At 41.2% G+C, this 16,984-nt stretch overlaps 1 pseudogene; it reads right to left on the bottom strand.

The window, feature by feature from the left end:
• Positions 1-13,983: 13,983 nt before the first annotated feature.
• Positions 13,984-16,984, bottom strand: part of LOC133240903 (cardiolipin synthase (CMP-forming)-like) — a 40,979-nt pseudogene continuing 37,978 nt past the window's right edge.

Raw genomic sequence — 16,984 nt, 5'->3', positions numbered from 1 at the left:
CACCTGTGTTTTTGAAAGGTCAACTATATTTGGTTTTTGTTGAGTGCAGTCTTGGTTAGCAGAGATTAAGAAAACAGCCCCCATCTTTAGGGAGATCAGAAATGAGTATGGACGACAGACAGATAAAATAGTGACAACAACACAAGGTGGTAAATGCTCTAATAAACCCCGGCCAACAATAATAGAAGCGTAAGTCCAAGAATTAAAGAGCCACCAATCATTTATTTAACAAATATCTACTAGGTACCTGTTAAGTACCAGGTACTGTGCTAGGTGTTGGAAATATTATGGTGGGCAAGACAGATCTTAAACAGCTTTAAGTACAGGTTGCACTTATCATAAACATAGAAGGGATTTTGAGGCCATGTGATATTACCCAATTATCCAATGAAAAATCCTCACCACAGCTTCTTGGCAAGTGCCAGTTACATTAATGTGGCCTATCTCCAGTAATAGGAAACATACGTTAATTTATGTCTAAAGTTGAATGATTAAAAGTGTTGACTAAGCTTTATTTGAATGAAACTGTGCCTCTGAGTAAAATTATACATTTCAGAGCTGAAAAGAACCTGTTAGTAAATGTAAATTCTTTCTCCTTTCCATGTGATGAAAAAGGCATTAACCTTCACTAAAGTATTAGCTCAAGGAAGATAGGGATTTTGTCTTTTGTCATAGCCTTTTGTTTATTCATAGACTTTACCATAGAACAGACTTTGGTATGTGATAGGCCCTAAGACAGGGAAGTCTGGTGTGCTGCAGTCCACGGGGTCGCAAAGAGTCAGACATGACTTAGCTATTGAACAGCAACAACAAAGGCCCTAAGTATGTATGTGAATGAGTGAATAATAGTGGTCATCGTATACCAAGCATAACTCTATCAAGCAGTGTAACTCTATATAACTCTATCATAACTATATCAAGCTCTTTACATAAATTATCTCATTTCTTTCTCACAATAAGATCGGAGTATTGACTAGTTCCCATCCTGCTGGTGGTCAACTGATAATAACTTGCTGAGGCTAACAGACTTAAGTGGTAAAGCTTAGGCTAAAGTTTTCTTTGTACCTTCTTATGGCCAGATGTCAGGCTTCCCCAGTAGCTCAGATGGTAAAGAATCTGCCTGCAATGCAGGAGACCCAAGTTTGATCCCTGGGTTGGGAAGATACCCTGGAGAAGGGAATGGCTACCCACTCCAGTATTCTTGTGGGGAGAATTCCATGGGCAGGGGAGCCTGGTGGGCTACAGTCCATGGGTTCACAAAGCGTTAGACACAACTAAACAACTAACACACACACACATGGCCAGTTGTCATTCTTGCTTGTACTCTGGAGACTTAGGATGTGAGAGCATTCCACAAACTTGTCTTTCTTTGCAAAGTAGGATAACTGGGCAAAGGCAGACAAAGGTATATTGAGGAAATAGTCAAGCAAAGGTTGAGCAATCTTTGTGGCACCACTGAGCCCAAGGAAACTCCATGGGGACCACGGCAAATATATTAAGGATGGTAATACAGCTGGCCAATTTCCTATTTTCTCTCAGATCCATATTCTGCCTTTCCTCATCCTTTTACATATCATAGATAATAATATATTACAAACTTTCTTATTGACTGGTTCCCATGTTGTGAGATGAATGGGATGTTTTGACAGAGGAAAGCAGAAGCCAAGATAATTTTGACTTTCTTAATCTTCTGGCAGTGGCTGTCTCCTTTGAGCCCTAGATCCTGCAAGATTACCTCTAACTTTGTGGTCCCACCTCTGACTGGCAGCTCCAACAGGGATTCCAGCTTCAGCCAGGCAGTTCCAGTAATGAGTTCTGACAAAGCTGCCTCTTCCTGTCATCCAGCTGAGACTAAGAATGAACTATCACCCAGTTGTTGCTAAAAAAGGGTTGCTTCCCCATCTCACGTTTAGGTTCTAAGCTCTTTCATCTTTTCTGTGACCAATTCCTTATATTAAATTCTCTCTGTTGAAAGACTTAAGGTTGTTTCTGTTTCCTCACCAGGTGGACTTGACTGATACACAGTTAAGTCTCCAAATTTCAAGGTCTTAGACAATATTGATTCATTTTTTGGTGTGTGGTTAAAACTCAATCAGTGTTCACTAGTCAGGCTGCCACATGATTCAGGACCCATGGACTCTTGTGACACTGCCTTTCTCTAAGGGCCTTGGAGCCCTCTCTTGGATGCTCCCATGGCAGAGGGGACTCCGAGTCAAGAATCACGCAAAAGAGGACTTTATAGGCCAGTCTTGGAAGAATCATATAACACTATCTTCCGCAATTCTTTGGGCAGAATGTTTAGAGACACTGATAAGTGTATTTTTTCTGTGGGTCCATGAGCAGGAGATAGGTTATATCACCATCTAGTCAATCTCCACTGCACTGGGATGCTGAGACTTTGGCTGAGCTGGGTCTGTGAGTGCACACACTTCTCTCTTCTCATCTCTTCCATTTGCTCTTCTCATCCTGCCTTATTCATACATAATTCAGTTGAAAGACCCTTAAGGAAACTCAATATGGTGTGATGCTTATGCTCTGGGGGTCAGGATGAAGTGTATATGAATATATTATTCACCAACCAGTCAGACCACAACATGCCCTTTCAAATCCTAGAACTTGGTACCTGGAAGCAGCCATGGGCAGACTGGTGATAGGTGAACATTCTCTCATACACTCCACTGAAGAAGGTAAGAATTTGCTTCCCTATGCTTTGACGGTGGTGTATCCTTTGCTATTCAAAGAGTGGATCCTGTCAGTCAGCAGAACCAACAACATCTGGGAGTTTATTTGAAATGTAGCATTTCAGGCTCCAGCCCAGCTTGACGGAATCAGGAACCCATAATTTAATAAGATCCCTGGGGATTTGTCCATGTCCGAGGTAAGAGAAACCCAAGTAAGACTGTAGGTGTTGCAAGAGGGCATCAGAGGGGCAGACACACTGAAACCATACTCACAGAAAACTAGTCAGTCTAATCACACTAGGACCACAGCCTTGTCTAACTCAATGAAACTAAGCCATGCCTGTGGGGCCACCCAAGATGGACGGGTCATGGTGGAGAGGTCTGACAGAATGTGGTCCACTGGAGAAGGGAATGGCAAACCACTTTAGTATTTGTGCCTTGAGAACTCTATAAACAGTATGAAAAGGCAAAATGATAGGATACTGAAAGAGGAACTCCCCAGGTCAGTAGGTGCCCAATATGCTACTGGAGATCAGTGGAGAAATAACTCCAGAAAGAATGAAGGGATGGAACCAAAGCAAAAACAATACCCAGTTGTGGATGTGACTGGTTATAGAAGCAAGGTCCGATGCTGCAAAGAGCAATATTTCATAGGAACCTGGAATGTTAGGTCCACGAATCAAGACAAATTGAAAGTGGTCAAACAGGAGATGGCAAGAGTGAATGTCAGCATTCTAGGAATCAGCAAACTAAAATGGACTGGAATGGGTGAATTTAACTCAGATGACCATTATATCTACTACTATGGGCAGGAATCCCTTAGAAGAAATGGAGTAGCCATCATGGTCAACAAAAGAGTCCAATGCAGTACTTGGATGCAATCTCAAAAACCACAGAATGATCTCTGTGCATTTCCAAGGCAAACCATTCAATATCACAGTAATCCAAGTCTATGCCCCAACCAGTAATGCCGAAGAAGCTAAAGTTGAATGGTTCTATGAAGACCTTCAAGACCTTTTAGAACTAACACCCAAAAAAGATGTCCTTTTCATTATAGGGGACTGAAATGCAAAAGTAGGAAGTCAAAAAACACCTGGAGTAACAGGCAAATTTGGCCTTGGAGAATGGAATGAAGCAGGGCAAAGACTAATAGAGTTTTGCCAAGAAAACACACTGGTCTTAGCAAACACCCTCTTCCAACAACACAAGAGAAGACTCTATACATGGACATCACCAGATGGTCAACACCAAAATCAGATTTATTATATTCTTTGCAGCCAAAGATGGAGAAGCTCTATACAGTCAGCAAAAACAAGACCGGGAGCTGACTGTGGCTCAGATCATGAGCTCCTTATTGCCAAATTCAGACTGAAATTGAAGAAAGTAGGGAAAACCACTAGACTATTCGGGTATGACCTAAATCAAATCCCTTATGATTATACAGTGGAAGTGAGAAATAGATTTAAGGGACTAGATCTGATAGACAGAATGCCTGATGAACTATGGACTGAGGTTCATGACATTGTACAGGAGATAGGTTTCAAGACCATCCCCATGGAAAAGAAATGCAAAAAGAAAAATGGCTGTCTGGGGAGGCCTTACAAATAACTGTAAAAAGAAGAGAAGTGAAAAGCAAAGGAGAAAAGGAAAGATATAAGCATCTGAATGCAGAGTTCCAAAGAATAGCAAGAAGAGATAAGAAAGCCTTCCTCAGCGATCAATGCAAAGAAATAGAAGAAAACAATAGAATGGGAAAGACTAGAGATTTCTTCAAGAAAATTAGAGATACCAAGGGAACATTTCTTGCAAAGATAGACTAGATAAAGGACAGAAATGGTATGGACCTAACAGAAGCAGAAGAGATTAAGAAGAGGTGGCAAGAATACACAGAAGAATTGTACAAAAAAGATCTTCATTACCCAGATAATCACGATGGTGTGATCACTCACCTAGAGCCAGACATCCTGAAATGTGAAGTCAAGTGGGCCTTAGAAAGCATCACTATGAACAAAGCTAGTGGAGGTGATGGAATTCCAGTTGAGCTATTTCAAATCCTGAAAGATGATGCTGTGAAAGTGCTACACTCAATATGCCAGCAAATTTGGAAAACTCAGCAGTGGCCACAGGACTGGAAAAAGTCAGTTTGCATTCCAATCCTAAAGAAAGGCAATGCCAAATAATGCTCAAACTGCTGCACAATTGCACCCATCTCACACGCTAGTAAAGTAATGCTCAAAATTCTCCAAGCCAGGCTTCAGCAATATGTGAACTGTGAACTTCCAGATGTTCAAGCTGGTTTTAGAAAGGCAGAGGAACCAGAGATCAAATTGCCAACATCCTCTGGATCATGGAAAAAGCAAAAGAGTTCCAGAAAAACATCTATTTCTGCTTTATTGACTATGCCAAAGCCTTTGACTGTGTGGATCACAATAAACTGTGGAAAATTCTGAAAGAGATGGGAATACCAGACCACCTGACCTGCCTCTTGAGAAACCTGTATGCAGGTCAGGAAGCAACAGTTATAACTGGACATGGAACAAATGACTGGTTGCAAATTCGGAAAGGGGTATATCAAGGCTGTATATTGTCACCCTGCTTATTTAACTTATATGCAGAGTACATCATGAGAAAAGCTGGGTTGGATGAAGCACAAGCTGGAATCAAGATTACTGGGAGAAATATCAATAACCTCAGATATGCAGATGACACCACCCTTATGCCAGAAAGTGAAGAGGAACTAAAAATCCTCTTGATGAAAGTGAAAGAGGAGAGTGAAAAAGTTGGCTTAAAGCTCAACATTCAGAAAACGAAGATCATGGTATCTGGTCCCATCACTTCATGGGAAATAGACGGGGAAACAGTGGAAACAGTGTCAGAGTTTATTTTTTTGAGCTCCAAAATCACTGCAGATGGTGACTGCAGCCATGAAATAAAAAAAATGCTTATTCTTTTGAAGGAAAGTTATGACCAACCTAGATAGCATATTGAAAAGCAGAGACATTACTTTGCCAACAAAGGTCCATCTAGTCAAGGCTATGGTTTTTCCAGTGGTCATGTATGGATGTTAGAGTTTGACTGTGAAGAAAGCTGAGCACTGAAGAATTGATGCTTTTGAACTGTGGTGTTGGAGAAGACTCTTGAGAGTCCCTTGGACTGCAAGGAGATCCAACCAGTCCATTCTAAAGGAGATCAGCCCTGGGTGTTCTTTGGAAGGGATGATGCTAAAGCCGAAACTCCAGTACTTTGGCCACCTCATGCGAAGAGTTGACTCATTGGAAAAGACTCTGATGCTGAGAGGGACTGGGGGCAGGAGGAAAAGGGGACGCCAGAGTATGAGATGGCTGGATGGCATCACTGACTCAATGGACGTGAGTTTGAGTGAACTCTGGGAGTTTGTGATGGACAGGGAGGCCTGGCGTGCTGCAATTCATGGGGTCGCAAAGAGTCTGACATGACTGAGTGACTGAACTGGATTGGGGATTTGTACGCATTAAAGTTTGGGAAGCATTAGTGTAATTTATAAAGTTAATACTTTGCTCAGCTAGTGTGACAGGCATCTATGCGGGACATATTGTGCTGTTTTATGGTTTCAGGAACTCCTGTCTGAACTCCCACAGAATAAACTCATCCTGCCTCGCCTCTTAGACAAACTAAGAAATTGGACAGCAGGAGCATGCTGATGTTCTAACACAAACATGAAGAAGAAAGAAAGAAAAGAAGAAGGAAGGAAGGCAGGGAGGGAGGGAGGAAGGGAAGGAGGGAAGGGAAGAAAGAAAGGTCAAGTTTATAGAGTAGAGTGGTCTTGGGGCCAGAAATGCCCAGATTGCCCAGGAGTGGACATGCATCAGTGAATATGCATGAGCATGAGTAAGAAACTTAAAACTGTCTCCTTTTTTTTTTAGAATTTACTCTCTAACTCTATTTTACTTCATATTGAGTTACGCTTCTCTGGTTACTTTTTTTTTTTATTGAAGTATAATTGATTTACAATGTTGTATTATTTCAGGTATATAGCAAAGTGATTCAGTCATACACAGTAGTACATATATATATATATACACACATACATACATATACATATATTCTTATTCAGATTCTTTTCCATTATAGGTTGTTACAAGATACTGAATATAGTTCCTTGTGCTATATGCTAGATCCTCGTTGCTTATCTATTTTATATACAATAGTTTGCCTCTGTTCATGCCAAACTCCTGATTTATCCCTGCCCCGACCCTTCGATAATCCATGTTTGTTTGCCATGTCTGTCAGTCTGCTCTGTAAACAAGTTCATTTTTCTCGACTCCACATAGTCGATATCATGTGATATTTGTCTTCCTCTGTGTGACTCACTTTACTTAGTACGATAACCCATATGTGTGCACTTAGTCGCTCAGTCATTTCCGACTCTTTGTGACCCCATGGAATGTAGCTCGCCAGGCTCCTCTGTCCATGGGGATTCTCCAGGCAAGAATACTGGAGAGGGTTGCCATGCCCTCCTCCAGGGGATCTTCCCGACCCAGGGATAGAACCCCCAGGTCTCCCGCATTGTGGGCAGATTCTTTACCATCTGAGCCACCAGGAAGCCCAAGAATACTGGAGTGGGTAGCCTATCCCTTTTCCAGGAGCTCTTCCCAACTCAAGAAGCAAACCAAGGTCTCTTGCATTGTAGGTGGATTCTTTACCAGCTGAGCTACCAAGGCAGTCAGATAATCAATATAAAATCCCCTATCTCCTGTTAACAGATTTGGGCCATAGGCAATGTGTCAACTCTTAGGAATCTCTGAAACAAACTGATTTTAATTTCTTCTTGCCTTCTCTGCCAGCATGACAATTGAAAATTCCTACTTATTCTTAAAACTGAGGTTAAATGCCAAATCTCCTATGATTCTCTGAATCCAAAGCTTACCCCAGGCCCTTGGTACCCTTCTAGACTGACCTTCCAGGGCATGAAGCTAGGGGTTGCCTTCCACTACTAGGCCCCCCATACCTCTGATAATCAATCCAGGCTGGCCTCTGACACTCTCCCGTTTTCCTGAGGGGAAAGCTACCAACTAAATCTTCAGGTAAATACATCATCACACTTTGGTGCTATAGGGAGAGCTTAAGGATGGTTCATGTGTTTTAACAGAGGACTTCTGCAGTCTTAAATGAAGTCCTGTAAGCACCTGAGGGAAGGCTTCTGCCCAGGTAGAGAGAAGCAGTGAGAAAGAGGCAGGGAATGAAAGGCTTTGCACACAGCCCTGCACACAGGGCTTTGTCCCAGACAAAGTGAACTTGGCAAAGACAAGTTCTCTCTTAGCCTGGGTCTTCCTCAGGCAACACAGGGCAATAGTGCATTTATCCTATGGCTACATGTATCAGAGGGCAGAGAGATGCCTAAACACGACAGCTCTTAACCCAGGGACGGGTGGAGGTGGGAGGGAGGCAGCTGTGTGTGTGCTATGAGGGCATTGGTGCTGTATACTCACAGTGGTATTGAGTACTGGTATATTCACAGTTGGTTTATTCTAACCTTTATGGGCTGAGCAGGACTAATGGGCTTGTGTATTTTGGGAAACATTCCTTGGTGTTTCTAATTCATTTACCTGTGGATAACTGCCTTAAACGAATTGGTTGCTCTCATTTATTGATTCATTCATTTATATTGCAAACATGATGGACTGCACACACACAGGTGACTAAAACAGTCCCTACCCTCTAAATGCTTACAGTCCTGTTTGCTTGGACCTTGCCCATTTATGAATTAGTCTAATACTTGCCTGTCTTACCTCCACTTTACTCTGACCCTGGGAAGACTCTGCATCCCCTCCCCACTCTTGGGAGGGGGTGGTTGACTTATGATCCTTTAATAGACTTGAAGAAAGTAGGAAAAACCACTTGGAGAAGGAAATGGCAACCCACTCCAGTATTCTTGCCTAGAGAATCCTGTGGACAGAGGAGCCTGGTGGGCTGCCATCTATGGGATCACACAGAGTTGGACAAGACTAAAGCGACTTAGCATGCGTACATGCATTGGAGAAGGAAATGGCAACCCACTCCAGTATTCTTGCCTGGAGAATCCCAGGGACAGAGGAGCCTGGTGGGCTGCTGTCTATGGGGTCGCACAGAGTTGAACATGACTGAAGTGACTTAGCAGCAGCAACAGCAGCAGCAAGGAAAACCACTAGACCATTCAGGTATGACCTAAATCAAATGTCTTACGATTATACAGTGGAAGTGACAAATAGATTCAAGGGATTAGATTTGATAGACAGAGTACCTGAAGAACTGTGGATGGAGGTTTGTGACATTGTACAGGAGGCAGGGATCAAGACCACCCCCAAGGAAAAGAAATGCAAAAAGGCAAAATGGTTGTCTGAGGAGGCCTTACAAATAGCTGAAAAAGAAGAGAAGCTAAAGGAATAGGAGAAAAGGAAAGATATATCCATTTGGATGCAGAGTTCCAAAAACTAGCATGGAGAGATAAGAAAGCCTTCCTCAGCAATCAGTGCAAAGAAATAGAGGAAAACAATAGAATGGGAAAGACTAGAGATCTCTTCAAGAAAATTAGAGATACCAAGGGAACTTTCCATGCAAAGTTCCCTTGCACAATAAAGGACAGAAATGGTATGGACCTAACATAAGCAGAAGATATTAAAAAGAGGTGGCAAGAATACACAGAAGAACCGTACAAAAAAGATCTTCATGACCCTGATAACCATGATGGTGTGACCCAGAGCCAGACATCCTGGAATGCGAAGTCAAGTGGGCCTTAGGAAGCATCACTATGAATGAAGCTAGTGGAGGTGATAGAATTCCAGTGGAGCTATTTCAAATCCTAGAAGATGATGCTGTGAAAGTGCTGCAGTCAATATGCCAGCAAATATGGAAAACTCAGCAGTGACCACAGGACTGGAAAAGGTCAGTTTTCATTCCAATCCCAAAGGAAGGCAATGCCAAAGAATGTTCAAACTACCGCACAATTCATCTCACATGCTAGTAAAGTAATGCTAAAAATTCTCCAAGCCAGGCTTCAACAGTATGTGAACTTCCAGATGTTCAAGTTGAATTTAGAAAAGGCAGAGGAACCAGAGATCAAATTGCCAACATCCGCTGGATCATGGAAAAAGCAAAAGAGTTCCAGAAAAACATCTACTTTTGCTTTATTGACTATGCCAAAGCCTTTGACTGTGTGGATCACAATAAACTGTGGAAAATTCTGAAAGAGATGGGAATACCAGACCATCTGATCTGCCTCTTGAGAAATCTGTATGCAGATCAGGAAGCAACAGTTAGAACTGGACATGGAACAAATGACTGGTTGCAAATTCGGAAAGGGGTATATCAAGGCTGTATATTGTCACCCTGCTTATTTAACTTGTATGCAGAGTACATCATGAGAAAAGCTGGGTTGGATGAAGCACAAGCTGGAATCAAGATTACTGGGAGAAATATCAATAACCTCAGATATGCAGATAACACCACCCTTATGGCAGAAAGCGAAGAAGAACAGCCTCTTGATCAAAGTGAAAGAGGACAGTTTAAAAAGTTGACTTAAAACTCAACATTCAGAAAACTAAGATCATGGCATCTGGCCCCATCACTTCATGGGAAATAAATGGGAAAACAGTGGAAACAGTGACAGACTTTATTTTGGGGGTCTCCAAAATCACTGCAGATGGATTGCAGCCATGAAAATAAAAGATGCTTGCTCCTTGGAAGAAAAGCTATGACCAACCTAGATAGCATATTAAAAAGCTGACATTAAAAAGAAACATATTAACAAGAGACATTATTTTTCCAACAAAGGTCTGTCTAGTCAAGGCTATGGTTTTTCCAGTAGTCATGTACGGATGTGAGAGTTGGACTATAAAGAAAGCTGAGCACTGAAGAACTGATGCTTTTGAACTGTAGTGTTGGAGAAGACTTTTGAGAGTCCCTTGAACTATAAGGAGATCCAACCAGTCCATCCTAAAGGAAACAGTCCTGAATATTCATTGGAAGGACTGATGCTGAAGTTGAAGCTCCAATACTTTGGCCACCTTATGCAAAGAACTGACTCACAAAAGCCCCTGATGCTGGGAAAGATTGAAGGCAGGAGGAGAAGGGGATGACAGAGGATGAGATGTTTGGATGGCATCACTGACTCAATGGATATGAGTTTGAGTAAACTCTGGGAGTTGGTGATGGACAGGGAAGCCTGGCACGCTGCCATCCATGGGGTTACAAAGAGTAGGACATGACCGAGGACTGAACTGAACTGAATAGAATTGGGAAATTTGATATTATAACTAAAAGGAGTTTTGTTTCATCTGTTCTGGTTCCTCCCATTCTGTCAAAACACATTTGATAAGGAAACTGAGCCCTTTCTCTCCTTTTTAAATTAAAAGACTTTTTTTTTTTTTGAGCAGTTTTAGGTTTACAGAAAAAGTGAGCAGAAAATATAGAGAGTTCCTGTGTACCTCCTCACTCTCCACCCAGTTTCTCCTATTATTACATATTGTATTAGTGTGGTGCATTTGTTACAAATGATGAACCAATATGGATACATAATATTTTTGACTATAAGAGTTCATTCCTGGTATACAACCTACAGGTTAGGACAAATGTATAATTACATATACCCATAATTGCAGTGTCATACTGTATGGTTGCTGCTGCTGCTGCTAAGTCGCTTCAGTCGTGTCCAACTCTGTGTGACCCCATAGACAGCAGCCCACCAGGCTCCACCTTTCCTGGGATTCTCCAGGCAAGAACACTGGAGTGGGTTGCCATTTCCTTCTCCAATGCATGGAAGTGAAAAGTGAAAGTGAAGTCGCTCAGTCATGTCTGACTCTTAGCGACCCCATGGACTGCAGCCTACCAGGCTCCTCCGTCCATGCAATTTTCCAGGCAAAAGTACTGGAGTGGGGTGCCATTGCCTTCTCCGATACTGTATGGTTACACTGTCCTAAATAGTTACACTGTCCTAAAATCCCATCTGTAGCCCCCTTTGCTCATTTATCTTGATGTTCTCAGGGTCTGCCTCCCTGCCTCCCTACCTCCCCTGCCCATGCCACAAGGTAAGATTGCACTCCCCTGGATGCAGATCAAGGTGCAGCTTATATTCAGGTCACCTTGCCCCACCCCAGTATCTTGGCTATCTCACTACCCAGTCATCTCTAAATTTCCGCTGAACTTGACAAAAAAATTCACCCTGCCTGCTCAGTGGAAAGACCCACAGGGAGATGAGTAAGATTGGATCTCTAGGCTCTGAAAGTTACAAAAAATCCAGCTAGCTAGCAGGGCGATTAAATTTTCTGCTGAACAGCCTCAGGGAATTTCTCAAGAAATGCCAAGATTGTGGAATGGCTTTTCTTTAATCTTTATGACTCATTCCTCCTAAGCCAGCCCTAGTCCTTTAATGAAGCTTTTTTTTTTTTTTTGCAGATGTAATTTTAGTGGTGCTACAATGTGTCTAATGAAGTAATAATTTGTGGGTGTGCAGGGTGTTATGAGGCAGCAGGAGGCCAGTTTAGGCAGTTCCTGCAGGAAGCAAAGCCAAGGTACCCACCCCATTTAGAAGATGCGCATTTCCCAGGCCCCACTGGCTGTTGCATGTTTGGCATTTGGAAACCCATGGTTGGCAAGGATCCGAACAATATATTCTATATTTCATCTTTCAAATCATTGTTCCAGGAAGGCAGCAGGGCAGACAGTAATCATTCCAGTTTGAACGATATTATCTGAACCTGCTGACAACAGGTTCTACTGGGCTTGGGACCTGCTAGGTTTCTCCTTAGAAGGACACTGATCTTTGGAAGGCAAGAAAGAAGTAAGATTCTTCATGGTCTGCAAGGCCACTCCACGTGACAGTTCAGGAGGCCAGGACCGTTCTCAGGTCTCGTCCAGGCCCTCCTGCTGCTGTTCCCCCATTCCAGATTCCATGACCTCTGCTACAGACGCCCCCTTCTCCCCCACTTCCCCTATCACAGAATGCTTCATAACCAATTGTCACTTGCTCCTTACTTGTCCACAGGCCCCTTTGGGCTGTTTCCTCACTGAGATCTGGACAGCTCTCTCTACAATAATGTTGGCAAAGTATACAGATTAGTTGAACAAATGAATGAACTGAATGGCTGTAATGGTTCTTTACCTTCATGAATGGCCCTTCTGTGCTGTAAAACAGAAGCCTCAACGCAATTCATACTTTCTCTCTTTTGAGCACAAGCTCATTCCATTTGGTCACCAAGTCCATCAGTTTAAATCCTAAAATATCTCCCAAACCCTCTTCATTACTTTGTCCCTACCTGAGTTTAGATTCTGAGCATCTATTGTGAGGGTTGCCACATAAAATACAGGATGCCCCATTACATTTGAATGTTAGGAAAACAACACATTAATTTTTTTTAGTATAAGTTTATCCCAAATATTGCAAGGGACTTAATGCTAAAAATTTTTCATAGCTTATGTGAATTTCAAATGTAATTTGGTGGTCCTGTATTTAAATTTTCTTGTTATAAAATAATACATTTTATTGTTATAAAATACATAAAATTTTACTCATTTAGCCATTTTCACGTGTACAATTCAGTGGTGTTAAGTACATTCACAATATGCCACCACCACCACTGTCCATTTCCAGAACTCTTCCATCATCCCAAATAGAAATTGTACCTCTTATAAAACAAACCCTCACTCCCCACTCGCTACATTCTCTAGTAACATTTACTAGATGTTACTACAGTACATCTACAGCACTATTACTTCCTGTCTATATGAGTTTGCCTATTCTAGGTACTTATGTAAGATGAGTCATACAATATTTGTTTTTATGTATGTGGTCTGTTTCACTTAGTGTAATATCTTTCAGGTTCACCCATGTTGTAGCATATACAAGGTTTTCATTCCTTTTTAAATTTAAATAATATTCCATTGCATGTGAATACCATGTTTTGTTTATCCATTCATCTGTTGTTCCATCTTTTGGCTATTGCAAATAATTCTGCTATAAACACTGGTATGTACGTATTTGAGTCCCCGCTTTTCCTGGTGGCTCAGAGGGTAAAACATCTGCCTACAATGTGGAAGACCAGGGTTTGATCCCTGGGTCAGAAAGATTCCCCTGGAGAAGGAAATGGCAGCCCACTCCAGTATACTTGCCTGAAAAATCCCATGGACAGAGGAGCCTGGTAGGCTACAGTCCATGGGGACATGACTGAGTGACTTCACTTTCTTTCACTTTTTAAATTCTTTTGGGTATATACCTAGACATGGAATTGCCAGATCATAGGGTAGTTCTATGCTTAACTTTTTGAGGAACTGTCAGTCTGTTAGCACATCATCAGCAGCGCTCATTTCCACGATTCTCATGCCCATATGTTAAAGGATCAACTATAACTGAAAGCTCAGCTGCCAAAGAAGCTGCCACCAAGGTGAGGTGGGCTTCTGTGTCTACCTTGCTGATGAGAACTGGTTTTAATTTAGTAGTGGCACAGCAAGGATTGAAATAGCTAGCAAGCATTCTCAATGTTGGAAGAGTTCAATATTTGACATCAAAATCATAGCAATCAACATTACATCTTTAAAATTATCATGTAAATAAGTAAGACCAGAATAATATCTGCATAGGTCAAACTAATATAGAAGGTACTGATAGGTATTGTATCAGCAGGTTAACCAAGAACACATCCAAGAGTTGATTTCTGATTGTCCAAATTTTGAACAAAAAATTCATTCAACAAATCGAGTAGACCAGCTAAAGCAAAAACTCGTAATGCAATATGAAAATCTTCTCTGGTAATTAAATAGCCCCAAACTGGAGGCAAGCCAATTTTCACTCACAAAACATCTGGAATTGTCCATGGATTTTCACATAGGCCTGGTTGTGCTTTCCTAGCCCTGTCATTGCCTGGACCCTTGGCAGTGAAGACCACCTTTTTCCCCCCAAGAAGGCCCTCCAGTTAATTTTTAAAAGTTTGTCATTTGGGTGCTTTATTGTCTCTTCATGTATCTAATAACTTATTTTACTCATTTGTTACTTGTAATTATGAGAGCTATAGTTTTATTTCTAGAAATTCTATTTTTAACTACTCATTATTTTCCTTTATTTTTTCATTAAAATTATTAATTTATTTATTTGGTTGCACTGGGTCTTAGCTATGGCACATGGGGTCTCTAACTGCAGCAAACTCTTAACTGTGGCACGTGGTATCTAACTCCCTAGCTAGGGATCGAACCTGGGCTCCCTGCATTGGGATCTGGGAGCTTTAGCCACTGGTCCACCGGGGAAGGCCCTCATTGTTTTTCATAGTGACACTCTTTTCTTAGAGTTTATTCCTTCACTGATTAATTTAAATATGCGTATGCCATAACTTTTAGAGTTACGTTATACTATCTCAAGTCTTTAGGGTTCTAATCCTGGTATTCACTGTGTCTGTTAATTCATGCATAGTTTTTCCTTATGTGTTTTTTAAAAATTTTGATTGTGAGGTCATCATTTGATTGATGAGACTAGCTTATGGCCTGGATTGTGAAAGTCTCCTCCTAGAGAGATGTTCCATTTAATTCTGGGGTATCACTGGCTTGGTGAAAATTGTATCACTGGTTGCATAAACTGTTATAAGAATTTCTTGGTCTAGATGTTCTGGGACCGTGAGAATAACTAAAAATGAAATAGCCAAGAGAAAAGCAAAACCAAAGCCCCATGAAATAAATCTCCAGGTTTTCCATCTCAACTGAAAGTATTTTATTTTAATATTTTTCCTCATTTAGAGCCTAGGGAAAAAGTAGTGATGTTCCTTGTTATTCAGGACTGGTGGATGGATTTTTCTTTTCTAGGTCACCATTTTTACTGAACATCCTGCTTATAGATGATCCTGGCTCTGTGTTTGGGTCTTAGGTCCAATTTCCTAGTCTTTGCAAAACTAAAAACTTATCTCCAGATCTTACAAGGTGGCAAAACCTAAGCCCTTAAGTTACTGAGTTCTATCATCTTCCTTGGAAGCTCCAGAGTCTCAGTATTCTAACTACTCTGAGCCTTTCTCTTGCCTCTATGTATCTTTCTTCTTGTGTGTTCATCTATGTGTGTGTGTATTGCTTTATTCAGTTGGTTCTATTCCATTTTGTCAACGGTTTCCTTTGCTGTACAAAAATTTTTCAGTTTAATTATGTCCCATTTATTTTTGCTTTCATTTCTTTTTCCTTAGGATACAGAGTTAAAAAAAGATCCCCTATGATTTATGTCAAAGAATGTTTAGCCTATGTTCTCTTCTAGGAATTTATGGTTTCAGGTCTTACATTTAGGTCTTTAATCCATTTTGAGTTTATTTTTGTGTGTGCTATTAGAGAGTGTTCTGATCTCATTCTTTTACATGGAGCTACCTAGTTTTCCCAGAACCACTTATTGAAGAGATTGTCTTTTCTCCATTGTATATTCCTGCCTCCTAAGAAGAAAGAAAGAAAGAAAGAAAGAAAGAAAGAGAAGTCACTCAGTCCTGTCCGACTCTTGGCGACCCCATGGACTGTAGTCCACCAGTCTCCTCCGTCCATGGGATTCTCCAGGCAAGAATACTGGAATGGGTTGCCATTTCCTTCTCCAGGGGATCTTCCCGACCCAGGGATCGAACCCAGGTCTCCTTCATTGCAGGCAGTCTTTAACCTCTGAGCCACCAGGGAAGCCCAAGCTTGCCTCCTAAGCTGGAGATTAATTAACCATCAATGTGTGGGTTTATTTCTGGGCTCTCTATTCTGTTCTATTGATCTATGTGTCTGTTTTTGTACCAGTACCATGCTGTTTTGATTACTGCTACTATGTGGTGTAGTCTGAATTCAAGGAGGATAATATCTCCAGCTTTACTTTGGCTATTCTGGGTCTTTTGTGGTTGCATATAAATTTAAGGATTAATTTTTCCAGTTCTGTGAAAATATCATGAGCATTTTGATAGCAGTTACATTAAATCTGTAGATTTTTCTGGGTAATATGGCCATTTTAACAATATTTATTATTCCAATCCAAGAATATAGTATATCTTCTCAGTTTTCTGCATCATTTTCAAATTTCTTCATCAAAGTTTTTATAGTTTTCAGAGTATAGGTTTTCACCTTCACCATAAGTGTACAGAAAAGGCAACAAATATTAATCTTGTTTGCAGAATTCATCTATTAGTTTTAATGGCTTTTGAGTGGAGATATTTTGTTTTTGTTCAGTCACTAAGTTGTGCCTGACTCTTTGTGCCCCATGGACTGCAGCACACCAGGCTTCTCTGTCCTTCACTATCTCCCAGAGTTTGCTCAAATTCGTGTCCATTAGTCAGTGATGCTATCTAACCATCTCATCCTCTGCT

This window comes from Bos javanicus, chromosome 29, assembly GCF_032452875.1.
Source record: "Bos javanicus breed banteng chromosome 29, ARS-OSU_banteng_1.0, whole genome shotgun sequence".
NCBI classification, from domain to species: Eukaryota; Metazoa; Chordata; class Mammalia; order Artiodactyla; family Bovidae; genus Bos; species Bos javanicus.
This window is presented reverse-complemented; position numbering and strand designations above follow the sequence as displayed.